This window comes from Choloepus didactylus, chromosome 6 (genome assembly GCF_015220235.1).
Source record: "Choloepus didactylus isolate mChoDid1 chromosome 6, mChoDid1.pri, whole genome shotgun sequence".
NCBI classification, from domain to species: Eukaryota; Metazoa; Chordata; class Mammalia; order Pilosa; family Megalonychidae; genus Choloepus; species Choloepus didactylus.
Window position 1 is genome coordinate 17,935,846 of NC_051312.1, and position 5,983 is coordinate 17,941,828.

A 5,983-nucleotide genomic window follows, 5' to 3' on the forward strand; every position below is an offset into this window, starting at 1 on the left:
CTACAGAGTTTTGTAGTACTCCATCAGCACAGCCCAAGCCTTGGGAGCCATGAAACCTTCAGGGGGTTCCTGGCCTTCTTGGGCAAGTTTGTGCATTCATGTTCCTGAAATAGATTCAAAATCTTCGTGGTGTTGAGAGTCATAGTAGTCCATATGCTTCTTCTTCTTGTAAGCTGCAACTCTAAAGGAGACTATTTCCAAGGTGATTAGGTCAGGGGCCATTGTCAGCACATTGGCACCATGAACTGGGTCATAGAGATCCTTCCCTGTTTCTGGTTGAGGCAGGCCAGCGGGGTCTCATCCAACAACGTAAAAATTGGCCCCAGCAACCATTTGTGCTCTGCAATGCCACTGGACCTCAGTTGGTCCAGCGTACATCATAGGAAATGGGAAGATGGTCACCACTGTTGTTTCAGGATTCAGGACTCCTTCCTCCAGCACTGCAGCATGCTGCTTCATATGACACATCAAAGGAGCATCATCATCCTTTGTCCAGCCACCAAGAGGGTGAAGGAGAAGGGTGGGGCACTGGTAGCCCCTCTCCATGAGCTGCTTATGAGTGTCCTGCCTTAATAGAGCATGTCTATTGTGCACCAGGTTGTGTAATTGAAATGCAGGGACAACATCAGCATTCATATCTTTAAACTTCTGCCTTAGTTCAGTAGGAGTAAGATGATATTGATCAAGACCATCATTCCAATAAATTTGGTCCAGGACTTGAAGATCTCCTACAATCAGCCAATCTCCTGTTCCATAACCATCTTGATTTAGGGGTGGTTCTTGCACGTGGTCCCCCACTGTCTGGCACAGCACTCTTCCTTCCTGTGCTCATAAAATTCTGGATTATGAAGAATAGCCACACAGTGGCCCTCAAACATCAGAACAAATGCTGTACAGCCATCCAGCCTCTCTTTATCTTCTTGGGTAGCTGTCAGAACTATAGGTACTGACAAGTTAATGACACCCCCATCCAGAAGACAATCAAAATGAAGGCACTGCAAGTACTCCCACTCTCTCATAAAGCCATTCAGTGGTGTTGCCCAACCTTCAGCCAAAACTTGCACCCACTGCATATCCACTTTATTAATTTTCAGTGCCAGTAATGTTTCTGGATCTGTTTTTGCCAAATGAAGTTTATTTTCTAGCACATACAGTTCTTTTACTTCATAAGAAGCATCCACAGGTACAATGTCCCTTTATTGTAGGAGCTCCACAACTTGCTGAATGCAGTCATTTCCATCACAGGAGTCTGTTTTCAGCAAGAATTCAGGGGCCTCTGATTTTTCATAGTCAGAATCAATCCCAGTGAAACCTTTAATTTCTCCAGCCTGTGCTTTTTTGTACAGTCCCTTAACATCCCTCTGTTCACAAACATGCAGAGGAGCATCAACAAATATTTCAAAAAAAGGTAAACTTGAACCCTCATGAATTTGCCATGCATTGTTGCAATCCTGAGTATAAGGTGATATATAACTTGTGATACACACTAGGCTGGCATCTGCAACTAGCTTAGCAACTTCTGCAATGCATCAAACATTCTCTTCCCTGTCTTCAGGACTAAAACCAAGATTCTTATTGAGACCCTGAAGAATGTTGTCACCATCCAAGGTACAACATGGAATACCATGGCAAACTAAGTATTCCTCCAAAGCCATGTCCACTGTGGTCTTCTGTGCTCCAGATAAGCCTGTTAGCCAAACTGTGCAAACATGAAAGCCACTTTTGATCCCTACCACCTGACCTCTCTTGTTCCTGCTGACATGGTGGGCTTGATGGGTGACACTAGTTGCTCTCTGCATCCCCCAGTTCTGAACATCATTGCTCAGCTTGACTTTCTGGCACAGGCTCCTGGGAATCTGCATGGCTGCAGAGTGTTCTTAAAACTGAATTTGACAGCATCTTTTCTCCATGCTCAAAAGGTGGCCCTTACTCTTGTAGGAGTCCTTTGCTTATTCAAAGTGGGATGAGGAGGAGCCTTGGTCAAATAACTCTTTATGACACCATGTACCCATCAATTATGTGCTGTAAAGAGTGAAATGGATTATTTCACAACACTCAAAATGATCTTGGCTCTATCACTCACACTATCAGGAACCACAATATTCCAACATCTGAACAGTGACTGGCACATAGTATGCACTTAATCATTAATTGTCAAATTAATTAATTAACCTTAGTATTTTATTGCATATTTTATTGTTTTGATTCTTCCTAATTCAAAATTATCAAGTTATTTATATTCATCGATATTTCTGAAATCTAAAGTGAATCATGAGACATGTAAGTTCTTAATAGCATTCTTCTGAGGGATATATGGTTATCATGCCTACTAAATTTTTAGGCTCTCTTGAATTGTAACAGCATATATTCATTTTCTTAAAAAAAGAAATTTTCCTTTTACACTGAATTTAGTTAAAATTGTATACCATAGGACTTGTTTTTCATGTCAATGAAATGTTTAAGTCATATTATCTATTTTAGTTTTTACATTTGGGATACAGAATTTCTCAGTTTTTCATTTGATTCTTACATATTGAAATGTAAGTTTTAAAACTAAGATCTAATTATAGTTTTGGAGTGAAAGAAATGTAATTTTCTCTTATCACATGCACACACATATATATACATATTTTACTACTCAGATATAAATTTTAGGAGCATTAAAAAATATGTTTGTGACTAATCACAAGTCTTCAGAAATTAGTAAAATAAACATGTAACCTAGTACTTTTATGAGCAGAGGTAGGATTAAAAAATTAGGATGAAAAATAATGTAATTAATGAATATATAAACATACAAATACAAAGTTCTATTTCAATTGTAATAAAATGAAATTTAAACAATTTTATATCTAATGAACTATAAATAAAATGAAATAGTAAAATAATTAAAATTGCCTATATGAATGTTAGGTAGAATAAATCTTCAATGATACAATTATTTATTTCTAATGGCACTATAAAATTGTTTAAAAAGTTAAAAATTATAGCTGTGATATTTGTTTATAAATGATGGCTTGAATCCATGCATTTGTCTATTTGTCTCTATTCACTTCTGGAACCCACCTAAGATGAAAATAAAGATTTTTGTTTTTAAAGCATACTATCACCAAGGTTTGGAGAATGGGTGGAATGATTAAAACAAATATTCGAACTAGAAAGTAGATATATGAGGGGCAACTAACTCAGCCTTCAAAAACAGAAAGCTATTGGAGGGGCAAGGTGGCAGCATAGAGAAGTGTGGAGTTTAGTTTGTCCCCTGGAGCAAATAATAAACAACCAGGAATAACTAGCAAATAATCTGGAACTGCTCAGGGACAACCATGACTGTTCACACATCAGACACCAACCTCAATTGGGTGGAATGGCTGAGATTGTAGCATAGAATCTGTAAGTAAAACTGCAGAGCCACTCTGGGAGCCCCCTTCCCCCATGGCAAGCTAAGCAGTAAGATCATGCTGTGGGAGAAGTGAACAGTCCTGCAGTAAGTGAATATATCTCAGCCCAGCTCCAAGTGGGGTATGAATTAACAAATGTGGACTGAAGAATACAAGCTACAAACATAGGCAAATGCTTAACAAGCAGCAAAGTATCCTGAGGATGCTCCCAGTGCATCTCCATCAGGATGTAGAGCTGATGGAGAGGATAGAAATTAAATTTAAAAAAGAAAAAATAATACAGAGACATTTAGAGATTGACCTTAGAGAAAAAGAAGGAAACTGTACCCAGGAAAGGGAGCCCAGGAGACCAGATGTTGTCTCTGGCCAACAGGTGAAGCTGGGGCTCCATGGACTGGTTCTGAAATGGGGCTTTCTCTCCCTTTTTCTCTCTCTCAACATGAATGGCTTAGTGGAGAAAGCCTCAGCTATTTTCAGTTCTCAGCCCTCTGACCCAGACAGGGGTGGGGATAGCAGAGTCATAGAGACAAAGGAACTATTCAAATGCAGAAGATAACTCTTTAGGTGGTGTATCTTCCCTAAGAGGAAGGAGGTGGGGCCAGGCTGTAGGGCAGGCCCTCCCTTCAGAACTCAGAGCTCAGGTCCTGGGGGAAAACAATCCAGAAACAACTTGATGTGAAAATTAAGGGAAACACAGCTCACAGATTTTTTTTTTGATTTGATTTAGCATATTTCTTTGAAAATAAGTGGGTAGTGACAGGCTGAGAGGCACCACATGCTGGGCACATTAGAAAATGAACAGTCGCTGGAGGCCTCACAGGAAAGTCTATCAATCTTCTAAGACACACCCTAGGGAAACCTGATACTAAATATTTCCCACTTCTGAGACCTGAGACAATTTTTGTCTGGAAAAATCTGATTGGAGCAATTCAGCCAGATGCCTAGACAACAACAAAATGAACAGACAAAAAACAAACACAATTCATACTAGGAAAACCAAAGATATGGCCCAGTAAAAGGAACAAACTTACATTTCAATTAAGATAGAGTTGAGATATTGTTTCACTTTAATGAAAAATTCAATTACAGATTTTCAAAGAAATATGCTAAATCAAATCAAAAAACAAATCTATGAGTTGAGGGAAGATATGGCAAAAAAGATGAAGGATATAAAGAAAACACTGGGTGAACATAAGGTAGAAATTGAAAGTCTGAAAAAACATCTCTCAGAATCCATGAAAATAAAGGCAAACACAAGAGATGAAAAACACAGGGAGACATACAAAAGCATATCTCAAAAGGCAGAAGAAAACACTCAGGAACTGGAGAACAGACACCTGAAATCCAGCACACAAAAGAACACATAGGGAAAAAATGGAAAAATATGAGCAATGTCTCATGGAAATAAATGACAACATGAAGCACATGAATCTGTGTGTCATGGGTGTCCCAGAAGGAAAAGAGAAGGGAAAAGGGGCAGAAGAAATAATAGAGGAAATAATCAATGAAAGTTTCCCATCTCTTATGAAAGACATAGCATTGCAGATCCAAAAAGTGCAGTGTACCCAAAACAGAATAGAACTGAATAAACTTATGCCAAGATACTTAATAATCAGATTATCAAATGTCAAAGATAAAGAGAGAATCCTGAAAGCATTAAGAGAAAATTGATCCATCAGATACAAAAGAAGCTTGATAAGATTATGTACAGATTTCTCAGTAGAAACCATGGAGGTTTTGATATGTTGTGTTCTCATTTTCATTTGTCTCTATATATTTAGCAATTTATCTTGCTGTTTCTTATTTAACCCACTGTTTGTTTAGGAGCATGTTGTTGAACCTCCAAGTAATTGTGAATTTTCTAAGTCTCTGTTGGTTATTGACTTCTAACTGCATTCCATTGTGGTCAGAGAATGTGCTTTGAATAATTTCAATTTTTTTTTTAATTTATTGAGGCTTGTTTTATGTCCCAGCATATGATCTATTCTGGAGAAAGTTCCATGAGCAGTAGAGAAGAATGTGCATCCTGGTGATTTGGGATGTAATGTTCTATATATGTCTGCTGAATCCAGTTCAACTATCAGATTGCTTAGGTTTTCAGTTTTGTTATTGGTCTTCTCTCTGGTTGATCTATCTACAGGAAAGAGTGATGTGTTGAAGTCTCCCACAATTATCGTGGAAACATACATTCCTTCCTTTAGTTTTGCGAGTGTTTGTCTTGTGTATTTCGTGGCACCAAAATTGGGTGCAAAAACACTTATGATTGTTATTTCTTCTTGTTGAATTTCCCCTTTTATTAGTATGTAGTGGCCTTCTTTGTCTCAGATAATATCCCTACACTTAAAGTCTATTTTATCTGAGGTTAGTATTGCTACTCCTGCTTTCTTTTGGCTGTAGCTTGCATGAAATATTTTTTTTCCATCCTTTCACTTTCAATTTCTTTGTGTCCCTGTGTCTAAAATGAGTCTCTTGTATGCAACATATTGATGGTTCATATTTTTTTATCCATTCTGCCATCTTTTAATTGGGGAGTTTAATCCATTTACAATCAACATTATTACTGTGAAGGCATTTCTTGAATTGGC

At 38.0% G+C, this 5,983-nt stretch overlaps 1 pseudogene; it reads right to left on the minus strand.

The window, feature by feature from the left end:
- LOC119537735 lies at positions 1-1,862 on the minus strand (annotated as a pseudogene).
- Between the last annotated feature and the right edge of the window lie 4,121 nt (positions 1,863-5,983).